The sequence below is a fragment of the Odocoileus virginianus genome, chromosome 9, assembly GCF_023699985.2.
Source record: "Odocoileus virginianus isolate 20LAN1187 ecotype Illinois chromosome 9, Ovbor_1.2, whole genome shotgun sequence".
Lineage (NCBI taxonomy): Eukaryota > Metazoa > Chordata > Mammalia > Artiodactyla > Cervidae > Odocoileus > Odocoileus virginianus.
In genome coordinates, this window is record NC_069682.1 from 41,027,475 (window position 1) to 41,048,480 (window position 21,006).

A 21,006-nucleotide genomic window follows, 5' to 3' on the forward strand; every position below is an offset into this window, starting at 1 on the left:
CACTTCCTACACTGTTGGTGGAAACACAAATTGATACAGCCACTATGGAGAATAATATGGAGTTTCCTTAAAAATATACAGTTTTTTTTATATTATTATTATTGCTTGGGGTTCCGATACAAATATGGCAATATTTCCAGCCCGGAAACAACACAGGAAAATGCATTGTGTCTATATGACTTATAGCAAACCCATATATCTATGTTGCTGGTATATGTCTTTCACTTAATATATTTTCTGAACTAAAACTTTTTTCCTTAAAGAAAACTCAGCCTCCACATCTACCAGACGACTGTTATCCAAAGAAAGGCTCAACTTGGACCTAAACAACAAAAAGTCAAACAAAAATGATTACATTTTTAGCCAAAATCTCTTCTGAGAGATTGAGTTATCAAGTGAAAATAGACTGGTGGGGAAGTCATGAGAACCACAAAGAGATATTTCACTCATTCTGGAGACTTCTTCACCTTAGCTGAACAGTAAAGTTGTTTTAGTAATGTTGTTAACAGTTGTAAAATTGATTGCAGAAAACCTAAACATACTAGATGACTACTCTGGATATTGTTCTTATATAGAGTATCTAAGCATCTAAAATTGTGACTTGGATCCGAGGAATACTACAGATTCATAGTCATTGAGATCCACCATGTGAGATAATCATACTAAGTATATATTTCATTTTTTAAGCATGCATTTCAAATGTTTCATTCTTAATATACCAAAGTGAAAAAGAAATTGCCTTTTATTCTGATACTGCATAGAAACAAGTATAATATACACTTTAAAAGTATTTGTTCCCTATGCTACTCAGAGAAGAGAGAATTAGTATACTGATCAGCTCTAACCCTCAAATCTGCACTTCACTAGCCAAGTGGCTCCCCAAGGAAGTTACTACATTTCATCAAGTTCTGAGTCTTCTTCTGTTTCATAGAGACATTGATATCTCTACAAAGTCCACACTGGGCTTGGGAATGTCAGTGAGATAAAGTTCTTGAAAGCAACCTGATCATTGTATTCTAACGTTTCACTTTCATTCCCACAAACCTTAATGCCATACCTAGAACAAGGGAATCTATATGGACAAGAACTACAGGCTTTTCCTTTCCTTTCCTAATAAAAGTTAGTATTAGTGGAAATCAGATGGGTTACAGACAAAAGGTAATTCTCAGCATCTGTTAAGACTCTCCATTGTCACTTACTTTCTCCTTCAATTCTATGGCAGCATCTTATCCCCTGTCTATGTTGTTTTTCATCCAGGTTTTATTTCTCTTTGAAGATCATGGAGCATAGCTGGGGCTGATCTTAGACACATATGCCAAGTATCTAATCAGTGTGGCTGATAGCACTTACTCATCTTGTTGATAAACAGGAGGGAAGAATAGCCGAATTTCCCAGAAACCAAAATGAAAGTGCTCTACTTTCTTCCTCCTTAAACAAAAGAGCTAGCCAAAGAAACAGTGTCCTTAGGAAGAAAAGTCACATCATGTCTCATGTGCTCCCTACAACACAACGTTAATCTTTTTTAAATTTTTACAATATTATGTTAGTTTCTGCCATACAACAATGCAAATCAGTCATTTGTCATTGTTGTTCAATCTCTCAGTCGTGTCCAAATCTTTGCGACCCCATGCCCTGCCGCACGCCAGGCTTCCCTGTCCTTTCACCATCTCCCAGAGCTTGCTCAAACTCATGTCCATTGAGTTGCTGATGCCATGACCATCTCGTCTTTTTGTCCCCTTCTCCTCTTGCCTCCAATCTTCCCCAGTACCAGGGTCTTTATCAACCATAAATGATATATGTATGAAAGTGAAAGTGTTAGTCACTCAGTCGTGTCTGACTCTTTGCGACCCATGGACTGTAGCCCATCAGGCTCCTCTGTCCATGGGATTCTCCAGACAAGAACACTGGAGAGGGCAGCCATTCCTTCTCCAAGGGATCTTCCCAACCCAGGGATTAAACCCAAGTCTCTGGCATCGCAGGTAGATTCTTTACTACCTGATCCACCAGGAAAGCCCAAAATATATATATATATATATACACATATATATATATATATATATATACATATGTGTGTGTGTGTGTGTGTGTGTGTGTGTGTGTGTGTAGTCACCCATAATTGTACATATAAACCCTCCCTCTTGAGCCCCACTCCCTTCTCCAATCTCACCCCTCTGGGTCATCATAGAGAGCCAGACTGGACTTCCTGTGTTACACAGCCACCTCTTAGCAGGCATCCACTTCACACATGATTTATACAGAATGAAGTAAGTCAGAAAGAGAAGAACAAATATCGTATATTAACGCATATAAATGGAATCTAAAAGGTTGTATTGATGAATCTATGTGCAGGGATGGAATGGAGACCCAGATGTAGAGAATGGATTTGTGGACACAGTGGGGGAGGAACCGAGTGGGACAAATGGAGAAAGTAGTAGCAGTAATGTAATTCCTGACTGAAATATTATTCTTTTCCATGTTTCAGTCTTAATGATGCCGCGCTAAGGGCCTTGTACATTTTAATTCACACTAAATACTGTGTTTAACTCACCAAATGTAGGTCAGGGAACAGAGTTGCTATTTGAGAGAGAAAATGAAATGAACAAGGAATTCAGTTAACTTCACATGTTTTCCAAAAACCTCTGATGATTTCAGAAAAAAAGAGTGTCTTTTTTTGTTGGGGGTAGAAAAGACTCGTGTATTTTCATTTAATTTAAACAGATGACATCTCTACCACCTCTGACTGTACCATCATAGAAAACAGAGAGGTCACCCTCCTACTCTGACATCTGGATGACATACAAGGATTCTTTGGAAAAGGTGCCATCCTTAGATACTTTTAGAAGAATTCTTGAAATAAATGCATTTTTTTTTTAAAGTGCAATAGATGCTGAAGACACCAAAAAATTACAGAATTGCCATCTTTCTAAATAGTCTAAGGTGATATCCTGCTTTAGAATAATAAGTGCTGCAGCAAATTATCTGCATGTGAGCATGAAATCATTGGTCCTATGACTACAGCTCATCTGTGTGGGTACATCTTGATTCTGTGTCTTCCTTCCAAAAGGAAGTTGATTTACAAAAACATCATGTCAGCATCCACATGTTACACTATCTGAACATGTTCTTGGAGAATGCCCAAAGATTAGTCATGAGAAAAATATCTTATTTATTGAAAGCTTACTGTAAAATTTTTGTTTACCAAAGTCCCCATTGTGGCATTTATATATATATGTGTATATATATAATAATATATATGAGGGCTTCCCTGGTGGTTCAGCTGGTAAAGAATCCACCGGCAATAAGGGAGACCTGGGTTTGATCCCTGGGTCTGGAAGATCCCCTGAAGAAGGGAATGGCAACCCACTCCAGTATTCTTGTCTGGAGAATTCCATGGACAAGCGGAGCTTAGCAGGCTATAGTCCATGGGGTCGCAAAGAGTTGGACATGACTGAGCAAATTTCACTTTCACTTACATAATAACATATATATTATTTACACATAACATATATAATACACACAACTAGATCACCATGCTATACACTGAAACACGGTAAATCAACTATACTACAACTTTAAAATAGAAGTATTAGTTATGACCCCCACAGCCTTCCTGATCAACCTTAGGGCAGTGGGTTGACAAGCAGAATATGAACTGACCTGCGGTGTCTACCTTCTATTGTACAGCTTTCTCTCACCTTGTATCACACCTTCATACAATGAACCTTCTCAAGACAACCAACCCTGAATAGTCTCTGCTACTTTCTACAAATTGAGTTGTGGGGACTGGAAGTAAATATTTTTAAGTGCTCCTAATGAACTGTAGTATATATTTCCCCTAAGGATAAGAAACCTTGAAGAGGGACGTTGACCCTAGTTAATAAGCAAGTGCAGAAGACAAGGATGTGGACAGACTTCAGCCACGCTCCTATGTAGGTGTACAAGCGATGTAGTCATGAGTGTAACTTCCACGAGAAAGGTGGCTATTTCCCTAGCCAACGGAAGTGTCCCTTGAGCCTTGTTCTTTTACTGAGCAGTGGAATCTGTTACCTTGCTGTGTGTTTGCAGATAGGTCCACCGATTTCCATGGGGAGAAGTCACTCTTTATGTCCTGAACCTTTGAGGTCACAGACAAATGGGGACAGTAAACAGTGAAGTCCCCTGTGTGCAGGTCCAGGTTTCTGTTGGGTTCATTTGGACTCGTTCCTGTACTGAGATAGGGAGGAGTCTCCAGGATGGAAAAATAATGTCACATGGCCTCAGCCTGCTTGTCTACCTTCCGCTTAGGAAGCTTGGCTTGGGGGTGGGGCCACACTTAATACAAACACAGATGAACCCTTTTCCTGGGTCAGAAGCCTGCCCCAAATGCATTTTCCCCTGGGCTTATTTTAGCTCTGTTGTTTTTCTCACAGGCTTTCTGGAAAACAAGATTCTCCAGATGCAGTCATAAGCATGCGATTCTTAGCAAGAAGCATCGAGTGAATCGCTCTGGGCTGGTGGAGTGCAGACACCCAACTCCTTCCTTCCTTGGCATTGGAGAAAGACAGAGAGCAGGTGACGAACTGCCTCCTTCCTCAAAACTCAAGTCTAGAACTGGACAAATAAGTGAGCCTCAGGGCCAGAACAGTCTTAAATGGATGTATCAGAGGACATGTAGGGCTGACAGGTCCCACTTCCAAGGTTATATCCCCACAGAAAACGAGAATAGAGCACCATTAGAACCTTCTCCATAGCCAGTCTATTTATATGCACAGTCAGAAATATGCTACACAAAATTTAATTGTGATCAGCAAATATTGACCCCCAGTCTGTCTTGACTGTCACATCAAGATACCGCTGTGTTTCTCTTCTTTGAACAAAATGCCTCCATGTTGCACTGTCATGTCTAAGCAGGCCGATGAAAGCACAAAGGACCCAATGTCAACTTGCTCCCAATAATGCATGATTGAATTAGGGACGAGCCTAACATAGATGACAAATGGTGCCTCATGTTTTAGGTTTTCTCCCTTCACGGGGTGGGGCCTATGTCCTTCCCCATTGACTCCGGTTGGAGGTGCGGCAGCTTCAACCACAGCTTATGGTGAACGTGAAGCTACAGCGCTCTTGAAGTGTGGTCAGGGAAGGCTGTGCACCCCAATGTGGCTCTCTCAGGATGCTTGCAAATCCAGCTCTGCAGAGTCTGGAGTCATGGGGGTCACCTGCTGGCGCTCCAGGCGGTACCTCCGCCAAACTCATAGCCAACAGCACTGAGCCACCCCAACCTCCAGCCCAGGCAGCCTTCGGGGGACAGCAGCTCTGGACAAGGTCCAGCTGCAATGTCATGAAGGGCCCTATGTGAGAATTGCATGCTTGAGCCCGTCCCAAGTCCTGGCCCACAAGGTTGCCAGGAAAAGTAGCTAAAGGTGGGAGTTACCCGCATACAGCAGCAGTGATGCACTATGTACCATCAAATGGATGCGCAACCAGGAGCACAGGAAGGGCGCTCCTTGATCTGAGGTGAGTCCAGAGCCCCTGGGGAGGGTGCTAGAGCATACAACTCCCAGATGTCTTTTAAAGGATCCTAGAAATAGGGGGTGGGGGGATAAAAGTAAAGGCAGTGGATGAGGTGCTGTTACCAGGAAGTGTCAGCCTGACCTGGGTTTAATTCCACAGGCACACGTCAGGGTCAGAGCGATCTGTCATATGGGGGGTGGGGAGCTCTCCTCTCCATCCCAAGGGTGACAGTTGGGGCAGCCCACTTCTGAAGGTGTAATAGTAAACTCAGTCACCTCAGCCTTCTGAGCTGGCTTGCCTGCAGAGGTTCACGACATTCACACAGATGTGCCTGTTTCACCATGTGACCCACACTGCACCCAAGTGAAGAAGCACAGATTAAAAACCAAATTCATCAGTACTGTAAAACAGTCGCCTTTTCCCCCTCTTTATCTTTGCAGAGCTAGAAGGGGAAACAAAGGGAAGTCTTCTGTTCACTTGTTATACACAAGAAGACTCTCAGGCAGCAGAAGATAAGATGTCACTGTGAAGAAGGTATCAGAGGATCCCTGGGAATGCCTGAAATGTGGACCTAAAGTCATATTCAGAAAGACAGGTGGATTTCACTTCCTCTAGAGTACTGGAGAACATTCGTGTTCAGAAGGCTGTGATGCTCCTCACGTAGAAAGTGGATATCATGATAGTGTTTTAAGTGCTCCGTGAGTCTAGTTAATGGAACCAAATCAAGAGAGTGGAGTCTGCACAACCATGAAGGGCAGATGACCCCTGTCTCCATGCGGGAGCAGCAGGCAGTTCCTGATGTGTCCTGGGGGCAGGAAAACGTCAGGGACAAGACACAACATTAACCTTCCAGACTGGGGAGTCAACTCAACTTAGACCTGAATTCTGGCTTTGAAAGTTACCAGCTATGTGATTTGGAGACTGACCAAACTTCATTAGTTAAGCCCTTGGTCTCCCTCACATACCAAGGAACCACACCAGACAAGGTGAGAATGTAATTTTATGGCAACAGAGGATGTCTCTACCCAACCCCGGGGAAGCTGTGACTTGATGAACACTGTGGTGTGCACCTTCCAATTGCTTAAAACCTGGAGTGGAGACGTAATGGTCAGACAGAGATAGACCTGCAGCACATGGGATGGGTGTGTGAGGATAGACAGGGTGACTGGCTATGGAAGGAGAAGTCAGGGCCACAAACCAAAAAGGAAACACCTGCCCCATGCAAGACATGTGGACACAGCCATTCTCTTTAGCTGCCTGCGCAGTATTTTCTGGTGGTTCCATGTGGCAAAGGTAGATATCTTTGGGGGAGTTATTTTGATACATGCTCTAATCCAAGAAGGATGATGAATGGTCACAGAAAGGGAATCCAGCATGGCAGATTATGAGTGTTTATAGAATCAATGCCATCTACAAGGAACACGCCGACTGCCCGGAAGCACTCAGTGTAAGCTGGGGGAGGAGAGAGCTTAGTCATGGGTCCAAATCACAGGTAAGCACATCAAAGCCATAGAACAGGTGTCCTGGAGAGTCCATCTTTGGGTTTTGTATCAACCTTGTGCCCATTCTGGAAATGAAGAGCTCAGAAACATTTAAGGCTTAACTAAAAATGGAAAGAAATGCTAGCTCTTATACCTGTAAGTTTTAGATTTAGGGGAAATTTTTTTAAAATTAATGTCTAAAATATATTTATCATAAAGCACAGCAATGTATGTGAGGAATATGAAGTACTATATCCTATAGAGTAGAGTCTCAGCCATGACAGAATTTGGGGGAGGGGTGCTTTCTCACGTCCCAACCTGAGTCCCTGTGGATTCTGTTCAGCCCTCCTGAAGTGCCCTACTATCTTGGAGGGGAATTATGGCAGGAATGAGCAGTGTTACTATGGTGATATGGGACGTGCGTCAATAAAGTGAACACAAAGCACCGATGGAGAGGAAGATGGTATTTGGATCCCCTGATAGCCATCTGCACAATGGCCCAGTGACCAGCACCTGATGACTGCAGTGTTTACCAGCACAACCTCCATGGCCTCGCAGGTACTCAGGGGCCCTTTTGGATCTGCAATTTTCACTCATTCAGAAATGCCCAGATCGTGTCTGCTGATGGGTCAGTGTGATTGATTTTTGTCTTTCCTCTCCAGGTGGAAAAATTGATGAGGTTATACTGTACTCTGTTAATTCTCACAAGCATTGTTAATAAGTGAGCACTGCTTTTGAAAGTGTATAATACATACCTACTAAGAAGGTCCAAACTGATCACCTTGTGAATCAAATTTCAAAACTGCTTATTTCTACATTAAGGAATGAAACTCCTTACTGTATTACACACGTAATATGCAGCATGGTGACTATGGTTAACAATACTGCAATGTGTATTTGACAGTTGCTTAGCGAGTAGAGTTTAAGAGCTCTCATCACATGAAAAAAAAAAAAATTGTAGCTATGGATGGTGACAGATGTTAACTAGACTTAATTGCAGCCATCATTTCACAGTATATACACGTATTGAATTGTAATGTTGTACACATGTAACTAATATATAATAGAATATATATGCTCATTATATCTCAATTTTTAACAATTTTAAGCAGAAATAAAAGGAGAAAAACTCCAATTCTCAGAAAAATGTTTAAAGCCCCTGCCTCTTGTAGAATCAAAGAATATGAGGGAAATTTCTCTTTTGCTAACAAGGAGGTTTTCTGTTCTGTAAGTTGTACGTTTTACCCAAGACAGACCTCACCAGCCACTTGACCTGCCACCATCTTGGATGCTCCAAGCCGGAGATGTGGTTTAAGTAGAAGGTCTATGGGGGCCCGGGGGAGCATGGTCTTTGGAGGTAGACTGTCCTGGCAGTCAGTCAACACAACTGGGGAAAGTGTCAGCAGAGAGACTAGTGGAGGACTCTCCAGAGAGAAGAGTTTGGTGAGCCAGGCAGCTTCAGACTAGCCTAGCCTAAGGCCCTTTTCCTGACTCCAGGTAAAGACAGCAGGTGTGGGCAGAGGACACAGGTTGGAGATTAAAGTCCTCCAAACATCCCCAGGCCTCCAGATGTTATCAGAACTGTAGCCCTGGAGGCATTTTTCCAGGGGGGCAGGGAGTTGATCTTCTAAGGGAAAGGTTGTTGAGTGAGTTGGGGAAACAGTCCTAACTGCCTAAAGTCCACCCCTCTCTCTTCCACCTGGGGTGCCTCCAAACAGATGACCCTGAAATATTTTGACTAAACTGATGGCATAGACAACAGCTGGGTGCTGAATGGCATAGCCCTACGGCACACCTGGACTGTGAAACCCAGCTCTCCCTGAAAGGCAACTTCCCAACTCATAGCCACCTCCTCACCTTCCCACCTCCCACTCCAGCCCCTGCAGGTCCACTGGCTGTCTGGAGACTGAGCCTGAACACACAAGCCCTGTAGAAAGATTATTTTTATTTTTTAACAATAAGAATAACAGCAACTCTCTTGCGGAGCCATTCTTCACCCAGTTTAGCATTCTGAGGTTACTCAGATTGGACTGTTCCTTGATGGCTATCCAACATTAGGATTTTCTTACAAAGAGTTTCCGATAAAGAGAGCACCTGCTTGAGGGGCTTCCCTTGGCTGCTCTTCCACAGTGGAAATCGATGAGCCCTTCAGGGTGACCATTAAACAGCAGGGACCCCTCCTTCAGAACACCAAGTTTAGAACCACTTCTGGAGTCTAACCAGCTCCAGGCCTGATGGTCAAGGATGTCAGCGGATGAGAGTTTAGATGATTGAATCAATTGACTGCATGCCAGGAAATGCCATATTTTATTTATTTTTATTATTAATAATTTCTGTTATTGGAGTATGGTTGCTTTACAATGTGGTGTTAGTTTCTGCTGTATAGCAAACTGAGTCAGCTACACATATACATACACCCTTCTTTGTCACCACAGAGCATTGGCCTGAATTCCCTGTGCTATACAGGAAGTTCTCATTAGTTATGCCATATTCTAGAACTTAATCTCAAGGCCACTCCTAGACCTGTGAGGACAGCAGCATGTGGTCCAACAGAAATGCCATGGACAGACACTTAGTGACAAGCACTGATGCACCCCTATTGCAATGAGATCATTTCCGTGCATTCCTTGACATATTTGTATTTACACTGAAGCATCAAAAACACATTATATTCGTAGGAATTTAATTTTACTCTTTGAGCAAAGTAAGTTATGTAACTAGCTTAAAGGAATGCAAAAGCAATTTGCAAACATGAAATTGCTTTAAGGAATAAATGTATGATGATGCTATTAAGATTATCATCAAAATTCAATTAAATGTTCACTAGTTTTTACTTATGAGAAGGAGCACATATACAGAAGTGAAATGCTAGCCAACTGTTAAATAATAATTAGTGGAAGCAACATTTCTTGATTCCACCCTGAAAGTTAGTGAAGCATTTTAAAAAGTTTTATAAAAGCGAGTTTAAAACCTACCTGGAGTCTCATTCAGCATGCCTTGGGAATTTGAACTCCTTTTCACAGATGAAAGTGTAAGCATTTTTCTGTTGTGTGCAAAAAGTTTTCCTTATTTTTTTTTTTACTTCCTGTTGAAATGGCTACTTTCACCCATATATGGCTTCAAACACACAAACCATTTCAGAGCGCCTGTCGAAATTATTCACTCTTGTCCTAGAGCTAATTTTGGACCTTCAGTCCTAACGATCTCTTCTGGGAACTTCGTCAGTGAAAACAGCATAGTAAGGCACATGTAAATACCATGTTGCATTCTTGAACACAAACCAACCTGTTTTTGTATTTGGTTTATTTGTTTCTGGAACATTTGTTTATACGAAGTTGCCCATGACAATTGGGAAACACATTTTCAGCCGTGTGTACAGGAGGACTTTGAAAGCACTTGCAGATTTCAAAGCAAGGCAATAACTTTTCGGTGACGTCAACTTCCACTCCCTTGTACCGGGAACTCACCGTCCTCGGAACTGAAAGTTAGGAGTGGATGCCAAAGGTCTTTCACCTGTGAGTGTTTTTCCTGTAAGCCCAGTTAACCAGGCATGCAGAACTGCCAGATCTGGGAGCGAGACAAGACTCTTCGGTTTGTACAAGCCTCAGCGTCAGTGCTAATTCCTCAGTTGTCCCCAGAGCATGGCCAGTTCCACGTAGAGTCCCCACACCTCCTGGGTGACCCCTGTCCTCCTCAACTGCCTGGGTCCGGCACTCAGAATTAAGCTGAAGATCAACACAAAATACTGTGACCCTCGTGAGCACAGCACGTGTTGTCAAGTGTGTGTTACATACCCGCAGCCAGAGCTTGTTGTGCTAGCCCCTCCACAACTATGCATTCGCATGCTGAAGTTCTCAGGGACACATGTATCTATAGGCTGTTTCAGTGAGCCTAGAGAGCCTAGGTCCTGGGGGCGCAAGAAGCATGTCATTCAGAAAACAGAAGAGTAGATGAGGGATTTCATGCACACACACAGAACACACACACACACACACGCGCGCGCGCGCGCACATGCATGCACACACTGTAGACTGGTCCTCACAGCCCGTCCCTCCCCGACCAATTCACATCACTGGGTAAATCTGACTTCCTCAACTTCACATATGAAAATGAAAACATTCTAAGATGTCTCTTTTGCTTTAAAGTGTTTAAAAACAATTCTGCATGGAAGATCATGTTCTCATGCTCTCACATTTCTTTATTTCCTTCTGGAGGTGACATGTCACCATGTAAACTTGGATAAAGATGTGGACGAGCCCTGGGCCACGACAGAGTCTGCCCTTTGGGAACAAGGCCGTGCCAAAATAGACGGCAAAGGAAAACGAAACCCTGAGTGAACAATACAGGCCCCAAAATAGCAGCAGGGTTGACAACCACAGCAGCAGGAACGGCTGCTCATCGCCTGCCAACAGCTCTGACCCTGGCCTCTCGCCCTGGGTTGGGGGGGGGGGGGGGCTGCACACAGGGGACGTGGGGCCCACCAGCAAGCCAGCTGACAGCACTCTGCTCTGAACCTCAAATCTGAAACGCTGTTAACAGACCTGGGGCGAAACCATCCTTCTGAAGAACTTTCTAAGGAGATCGAATAAGCCAACTTCCCCAGGGCCACTGAGAACTAGAAGGAGACAGCCTCTGTCCACAGGACCAGGAGATGCCCTGAGACAGGTCAGAGCATCCCCAGGCCATAAGTGAGGGAACTGAGACCAAGGCAAGACTGGCACGCAGTCCCACAGCTGAAAGCTCTGTCTAGAAACCATCATCTATGGTGGGCTGGGAGCCAGGGAAAAAGACATCCCTGACCCGCATCCTTAACTGAAGATGCTGTGCAAATGAAACCATAGTTGTCAAAGAAACACTCCATCTCATGGGGACACAGGGCGCAGCAAATGCACAGAAGAAGAGCCGTTGTACCAGGGATGGGGGATGATGTGGTCAGGAGGAGGCAGGATGCTTCCAGGAGGGAAGAGAAGCCTAGCAAAGCCAGAGCCTTAGGGGAGAAGGTTCATGGTGGAAATAAGCCAAGGGAAGGGAAGTGGGCTTGCAGCTGTTTACCATGTCCTGGGCTGGGAAGTAGAGTGGTGAGGAGCTGCTAAGGAACCCCGCAGGCGCTGACCACTGGGAAGCTTGCAGCTAGATCCCCAGGTGAGGGAAAGCCTGGAGGAATAATTCTGAGACCTTCAAATGGGGGGTAAGAGACCAGGTGGATTCTGTCCCTCCCAGGTAGGAAGATCCACATCCCCGTGACACTGCCCGCAGCGGGCAGGCCGGAGACCTTCGATGACCCAACAGTTGCTTTAACATGAGCGGAAGCAGGAAATTACAGCCCCAGTTCCTGCACAGCCCACAAGCTCTTGATAAGCAGAAGCAACTGAGGAGTGGACTTTGTATTTCCGAGGTTCTGCCCAGGACCCAGAGATCCAAATTACTTCTAAACTCAAGGGGTAGACCACATCACTCCTGAATGGATGGAAACCCTGTGAATGGGTCCACTTGAGGCTCTCCACACAGTGTCTGATCAGAACCAGAACCAGGACCCGTGGCCCATAAACATTCCGTGGGCCCAACGCTTGAGGATGACACACTTTCCCATAGTTCACCCCTCCCCAGGAATATCAGGCTCCCAAGGAAAACGTATTAAGACATTTTCATCAGCATCTTAAACAGTACATGTAGCCAAGTCCCAAGTGGAGCACAGAAGGAATAAGGAGTGTGCACAGAGCAGAGATAAGTGGGGTCTGTGCAGGAGGCACCAGGCTGGTGGTTACAGCTGAGTCCAACCCAGCTGTGTGCAAGCATTGCTCACACACACGCCACCCTGGGTTATCAGTGACAGGAAAGCAGGGTCTTGCCCATTTTACCCATTTTTTATAACCGAGAATAAATATTGACTTAGCACTTATAGAATACCTCCCACCAGATTAGAGGTCAGTGTAGAATTCTAGTGAATGAAAATAAGTTGTTAATTATTACAGCTTCATGGTGCCTTTAGAAGGAAACTTGGGATGCATTTTTAGCCTACATTCGAGAGAGCCATGTGGTCAGGGACAAATCCTCTTGGATGGGTTTGAAAGAGAAGTGGAGAGTCCAGATGTTCCCTCACAGGCAACAGGATTCTTAACTGGGGCACAGCCACGACTGGGTGTTGGTCTGAGGCTCCCTCCGATAAGATGCTGGGTCAACCTCACTTGAGGGGATGGACACCCATTGCTCAGCCAGGTAGTTTCCTGCAGATAAACCTGGCAGGTTCTTGAAGTGGGTCTCCGTGTTAAGAATCTGAGCCAAATCACATCAGCGTCCAAGACGGCCCATGGCAGGATTTCAGAAGCATGGGGACTAGAGGCCTCTGTTCCCCTCCCAACCTCACCTTTGCCCTCAGAGCTCCAGACGATGTCATCTACCTGATCTGACTCAGGGCCAGGTCTGGACTCCTCCAGCTGCTGAGTTACAGCAATTTTCACAAGTGGTAGCACCAAGGCAGGAGCCATCCTGCCCTGGAGGTAGTGTGGTGATGATGAGTCACAGACAAATCACCTTAATGAGTCCCGGGGGTGGGGGTGGGGAATCTCGGGGGTGGGGGGCAGGTTCTAAACTCAGCGAGTGTCAGACACCCATACGTGAAGAATGCCAGCTCAATTTCCTGGTTCCAGGAAAAGAGCCATTTTTTGTTGGAAGGAGGCTCTGAGACTGTACAATTCAACACTGCTGTTTTATAGAAGTGGAAATGCAAATCCAAGCTCAAATAGTCACTTGGTAGCCAAGCCAGGCAGAAGTTCGGTTCCCTGATGTCCAGTCCCTCTGCCACTCGGCTGGAGCACACCTCTCAGTCTTCGGAAGCCAATGTGCATTTGTGTTAGGGCTTTGGTGACAGGAGTGAATTATGACTTCCCTGGGCAAAACTGCAGCTTCACTTAGGCTGCTGGGCAAATACTGTCCCTTCCGTTAGGGAAGCTTCAGTTATAAATAAATAATGAACAAGGCAACAGCTGCTGCCAAAACCACTCGCCGAAACTTTCTTTCTTGGTAATAGAGCAATGAGTGTGTTTTCCCTAAGAACTTGTTTCTGGCAACGTGTACAAACAAAGCCACACACACGGTGACAAACTGTGCTGCTTACAGTTTTGCTAATGACACTCTTGTTATTGAAACAGGAAGTGACTCAGCCACGACCAATCATATATTTTATTCCGTTGTGTTGGTTCACTTGAAAAAAAAAAAAAATAACCTATTGCAAGGCAACAGCGTTTGTTTTCCAAATAATACACTTTCTTTGAGGAAAAAATATATTAGAGACCACTTTGAGATTTTAATGAATGTTTTCTAGGAAATTAGGGGAGAGTTCCTCAATCGATATATCATCAAATTATTGCAAAATAAGCTTCACAAGTATCATAGAGAATCAAATAAGTATTTTTTAATGAAAGGAAATGTATGCTTAATATTTTTAAGGATATGGAATCTGGTATTTGCCATTCAGTTGTAAAACCTTTTACACCTCTGAATGGTATATGACTGCTACTAACTGCAAACTTAAAAGTGGTTAGGGACACCCTCACAGACATTGGAAGGTACTGCACTTTCAACTTTTACTAACTTCACCATGACCTGAACTGAAGGATTGAACTGAAGTTTGCCTTTGTCCAATACAGCTTTGCATCTACACAGTGCAAATAAATAATATAAAAAAATGTGTTTCAAATATAAGATGTTTAAACAAATTGCCACATAAATGACTGAATCTGATTGCCTGTTAAATACTGAGTGTGTGTGTGATAGTTCATGGGGGTGTTCAAGAACCATGCCTTTTCTACTGAAATGTGCTTCAAATGAGGAATGAAGGATGTAAAAAATTTTGATCTTTAGTTGTTCATGAAGTCCCCCACCCAGCACTTAAGTGATTCAAATAGAAAAGCTTCACTGACAATGGAGTCAGATGCCTGACATTTCTTGTCAATCACTGACTTTTCTAGTAAGCCAAACTTCCACCTGTGCCTTATGTATTTTCTATAAACTCCTCCCACTTTGAGGCTTCCCTGGTGGCTCAGACAGGAGAGTATATGCTGCAATGCAGGAGACCCACTTTCCATCCCTGGGTCCGGAAGATCCTCTGGAGAAGGGAATGACAACACACTCCAGGATTCTTGCCTGGAGAATCTCATGGACAGAGGAGCTTGGCTGGTTTCAGTCAATGGGGTCACAAAGAATCGGACTCACACTTTCACTTTCTCCCACCTTGGGATGGTGTGGGGAGACTGGATGGCTCTGTGGGGGACCTTCAGTCCCACTGTGGGCTTCCTACTGCTCAGGAGACAGAGGGTTGGCTGGAGGCCCGGCCTGGGTCACAAGCAGACCCAGAACCAGGGCTCATGGGCCCTGCTCATCCATTCTCTCAAAGCCTTGCCATCTCCCCTCGTGGGAGAATCAGGACTACCCTGGTTCAATTCTCGATAGCATGCTCAAGTGTTCAAAAGACATAGGCCCTCTCTCTGTCTCTCTCTCTCTTTTTTTTTTCTTCTTTTCCCTCCTTAAATCTAAGAATGAATAGTTTTCATCTGTAACTGTTGGTTTTATATTTTTAAATAGTGAACCAAGAAACTTAATGTCTCATTATCTCTGAAATGATTCGTGCATTCGCTATACACAACTCTGCTGATAACGGCCCAAGACTGTCACTTCGTCTGCTCAAAGAAAGTTCCTTTTTTAATTTTTCTTGACTGGTCTGTGGATTGCCAGATATCTGCTGTTTCCACTCTCTGCATAGATCTAATTTAAGTAGTATTTTAAAAAAAAAAAGATACCCCAGACATTATCCTGGATTGGCAGTTTCAGAAACACGTGCGGTTTCAAGCCATCATTGCAAATCTGAAGCAAATTATTTCTGTAAATGTGTGAAAAATTGACTTTTCTCAAGAATGGCTCATGAAGTACACAAGCCGAGACCTATTCAGGAAAACCACAGCTCCTGACATTCCCTCTCCATGATTTTCCTAGAGACGAGGAGTCCTGAATAAATTCAGTTTTTCTAAAATGACAGATTTTGTCAATTTGCTTTTTAGAGTCCTGTGTTTTCTTGGGTTCTGTCATGTAATATTTTACTTTAAAGCATTAAGAAAACATCTCTCTGCTCTGACATGTATAAGGGCTCCTGGGCTCAGGAGAACAACATGATTTCTCACCCCAGAAGTTCAAGGCTTTGAGGTCGTATGCTCACTGCACAAAGAAACAGTCACACCGTAAGGTTTTCTCGCTACCATGACAACATGTGATTTCCAAGTACCAATTTTTCTGCCAGGCAGCTCCAGGATTTAACTCCCAAAGAGATGTTGCCTTTCAACAAGGTAAACTTTTAAAATAGTGCTATAAATAACTCATCACCCAGAGGGTTTTCTTTCCAGAGTGAGGTGTCTGAGGATAGGTAATTCTAGACAAATATTTGCAACCGACTCAGACCCTAAAATTAATTATTGAAACACTCCGAAACTTGGCATGTTTTTATGAATTGGTTTATCACAACAATACTATATTTTGAAAGTAGTCTAAAGATACTCATATTGTAATTTGCCTTAAGCCAACTGGAAAAAGAACATCCCAAGAGAGAACTCTCCTCAATACAGCCAGGTGAACATCATGTGTGTGTGTGTATCTCTGTGTAAGCATGCCTGTGAATACACGTGCCTGGGAATGTCTGTGTTTTTGTGGGTGTGAATATGTGTTTCTGAGTGTGTCTGCAAATGTGAGCATCTCTGAATATCCTAGTGTCCAGGTGTCCCGGACACTAGTGTCCCAACCAAGACTTTTGGACAGAAATAAAAGCTAAGCAAACAAAGAAATGAAGGAAGACTGATTGTGCTGGGACCAGAGCCACAGAGCAGACTGCACAGAGGTGCCCCCAGCTCTGCCCACTGCACGCTGGCCACCAAGGACCAAGAAAACGTCCCAACTTGGGGCCACTCTGGAACAGTCCCATGGTCTGAGGCTGGGAGGAGGGCGGGGAAGGAGGGCAGAGTGTGGCCTGATGCCTCTGTCACCGAGCAGAGGGGAGACGGTCACCTTCCACCATCTTGCCCTTCTCCCCATGCCCACCACTGTGCTCCCCGGTAGGAAGGGCCTCTATGGTCGCTGGTTGACATGACCCCCGCCTTCTCTCTGAAGAATCCTCCCAGGAGTCAGGCTGAATTTGTCACTGGGCCGTAGACAAAATCCTACTTATAATTAGCAGACCATCTACTATGAGCTAAGCATACATGAGCTCATTTCATTGCCAACCAGTCCTGCAAAGGAAGCGTGCTTTTAACTGAAGCATGTTGTTAACAGCCTTTGTTGTTAGAATTCCAGTTGGGCCCTGACATCTACATCTCTCATCTCAGACACCCCTTCCCAGAGCCCTTCGCACATGACCAGGACCCCTGGGCAATGCCTCCCGACTGGTGAAGCCTCAGTGTGCAAGGCGGCCACTGGGCTGGGGAGGCCACAAGGCCCCCCACACTGCCCAGAGCTCCTATGGGATCCTGGAGTCAGAGAGAAGGAGAGGACCCCTTACTAAAACAGAAAAGAAACTCCTCCAGAAAACCAATCATGCAAATGATGCACTCACACAAACGGCTCAATTACACAAGGGACCCAAGCAAAGATTTTTTCCTGGAAGTGAAGCTTGCATTTACTCCACTCTCAGCAGCTTTGGCATCACAGGAATTAAATCTTGGAGAATATCTGCCTTGGGGTGTTCCATGTTCTTAATCAGATCAGCAAATGGAGATGTTCTAATGGGAGGGGAAGTGTTAAGCAAAATCATTAGTCAATTGAATTAAAAAGCCAATTTTATGTTTGTTTCCTAAAATTAGAATATACTACAGCATTAACCTGTAGATAAATCCCTTGTGCATACATAGGTCACTCAGGTTATCAGCCTTCGAAAAGTATTTATTGAGCAGCTGCTAGATTCTAGGCTTTGTGCTAAACACTACAAAGACACCAACCAATATGTAAAGCCCTGAGACAGACTGAAACCACAATCACAGAAAACTAACCAATCTAATCACATGGACCACAGCCTTATCTAACTCAACAAAATTAAGCCATGCCATGTAGGGCCACCCAAGATGGATGGGTCATGGTGGAGAGTTCTGATGAAATATGGTCCACTGGAGAAGGGAATGGCAAAACACTTCAGTATTCTTGCCTTGAGAACCCCATGAACAGTATGAAAAGGCAAAAAGATAGGACACTGAGAGATGAACTCCCCAGGTTGGTAGGTGCCCAATACGCTACTGGAGATCAATGGAGAAATAACTCCAGAAAGAATGAAGAGATGGAGCCAAAGCAAAAACAACCCAGTTGTGGATGTGACTGGTGATAGAAGCAAGGTCCAATGCTGTAAAGAGCAATATTGCCTAGGAACCTGGAATGTTAAGTCCATGAATCAAGGCAAATTGAAAGTGGTCAAACAGGAGATGTCAAGAGTGAACGTCAACATTTTAGGAATCAGTGAACTAAAATGGACTGGAATGGGTAAATTTAACTCAGATGACCATTATATATACTACTGCGGGAAAGAATCCCTTAGAAGAAATGGAGGAGCCATCGTAGTCAACAAAAGAGTCAGAAATGCAGTACTTGGATGCAATCTCAAAAACGACAGAATGATCTCTGTTCGTTTCCAAGGCAAACTATTCAATATCACGGTAATCCAAGCCTATGCCCCAACCAGTAATGGTGAAGAAGCTGAACTTGAACAGTTCTATGAAGACCTACAAGACCTTCTAGAACTAACACCCAAAAAATATGTCCTTTTCATTACAGGGGACTGGAATGCAAAAGTAGGAAGTCAAGAAACACCTGGAGTAACAGGCAAATTTGGCCTTGGAGTACAGAATGAAGCAGGGCAAAGGCAAATAGAGTTCTGCCAAGAGAATGAACTGGGCATAGCAAACACGCTCTTCTGACAACACAAGAGAAGACTCTACACATGGACATTACCAGATGGCAAATACTGAAATCAGATTGATTATATTCTTTGCAGCCAAAGATGGAGAAGTTCTATACAGTCAGCAAAAACAAGACCAGGAGCTGACTGTGGCTTAGATCATGAGCTCCTTAATGCCAAATTCAGACTTAAATTGAAGAAAGTAGGGGAAACTGCTAGACCATTCAGGTATGACCTAAATCAAATCCCTTATGATTATACAGTGGACATGAGAAATAGATTTAAGGGACTAGATCTGGTAGACAGAGTGCCTGATGAACTATCAATGGAGGTTCGTGATATTGTACAGGAGACAGGGATCAAGACCATCGCCATGGAAAAGAAATGCCAAAAAGCAAAATGGCTGTCTGAGGAGGCCTTACAAATACCTGAGAAAAGAAGAGAAGCTAAAGGCAAAGGAGAAAAGGAAAAGTATACCCATCTGAATGCAGAGTTCCAAAGAATAGCAAGGAGAGGATAAGAAAGCCTTCCTCAGTGATCAGTGCAAAGAAATAGAGGAAAACAACAGAATGGGAAAGTCTAGAGACCTCGTCAAGAAAATTAGAGATAGCAAGGGAACATTTCATGCAAAGATGGGCTCAATAAAGGACAGAAATGGTATGTACCTAACAGAAGCAGAAGATATTAAGAAGAGGTGGCAAGAATACACAGAAGAATTGTACCAAAAAGATCTTCATGACACAGATAATCACAATAGCGTGATCACTCACCTAGGGCCAGACATCCTGGAATGTGAAGTCAAGGAGGCCTTAGGAAGCATCACTACGAACAAAGCTAGTGGAGGTGATGGAATTCCAGTTGAGCTACTTCGAATCCTAAAAGATGATGCAATAAAAGTGCTGCACTCAACATGCCAGCAAATTTGGAAAACTCAGTAGTAGCCACAGGACTGGAAAAGATGTTTACATCCCAATCTCAAAGAAAGGCAATGCCAAAGATACTATGGCACAATTGCCCTCATCTCACATGCTAGTAAAGTGATGCTCAAAATTCTCTAAGCCAGGCTTCAGCAATACATGAACCGTGAACTTCCATATATTCAAGCTGATTTTAGAAAAGGCAGAGGAACCAGAGATCAAATTGCCAACGTCTGATGGATCATCAAAAAAGCAAGAGAGTTCCAAAGAAACATCTACTTCTGCTTTATTGACTATGCCAAAGCCTTGGACTGTGTGGATCACAACAAACTATGGAAAATTCTTCAAGAGATGGGAATACCAGACCACCTGACCTGCCTCCTGAGAAATCTGTATGCAGGTCAGGAAGCAACAGTTAGAACTGGACATGGAACAATGGACTGATTCCAAATAGGAAAGAGTATGTCAGGGCTGTATATCGTCACCCTGCTTATTTAACTTACATGCAGTGTACATTATGAGAAACACTGGGCTGGAGGAAGCACAAGCTGATATCAAGATTGCTGGGAGAAATATCAATACCCTCAGATATGCAGATGACACTAACTTTATGGCAGAAAGTGAAGAAGGACTAAAGAACATCTTGATGAAAGTGAAAGAGGAGAGTGAAAAAGTTGGCTTAAAACTCAGCATTCAGAAAACTAAGATCATAGCATCCGGTCCCATTGCTTCATGGCAAATAGATGGGGAAACAGTGGCTGACTTTATTTTGGGGGGCTCCAATATTACTGCAGATGGTGACTGCAGCCATGAAATTAAAAGATGCTTGCTCCTTGGAAGAAAAGCTATGACCAACCTAGACAGCATATTGAAAAACAGAGACATTGCTTTGCCAACAAAGGTCTGTCTAGTCAAGGCCATGGTTTTTCCAGTAGTCATGTGTGGATGTAAGAGTTGGACTATAAAGAAAGCTGAGCACTGAAGAATTGATGCTTTTGAACTGTGGTGTTGGAACAGACTCTTGAGAGTCCCTTGGGCATCAAGGAGATCCAACCAGTCCATCCTAAAGGAGATCAGTCCTGCGTGTTCATTGGAAGGATTGATGTAGAAGCTGAAACTCCAATACTTTGGCCAGCTGATGAAAAGAGCTGACTCATTTGAAAAGACCCTGATGCTGGGAAAGATTGAAGGCAGAAGA

The 21,006-nt window shown here is 43.9% G+C and overlaps 1 long non-coding RNA gene across 2 annotated transcripts in view; it reads right to left on the minus strand.

Annotated features, from left to right (window-relative positions):
* Positions 1 to 10,324, minus strand: part of LOC110129994 (uncharacterized) — a 146,167-nt gene extending 135,843 nt beyond the window's left edge. For both annotated transcript variants that reach the window (XR_011489497.1, XR_002311683.2), the window contains exon 1: positions 9,947 to 10,324. This is a non-coding gene — a long non-coding RNA (uncharacterized lncRNA). The remainder of the gene's footprint in view (positions 1 to 9,946) is intronic.
* Positions 10,325 to 21,006: the final 10,682 nt, after the last annotated feature.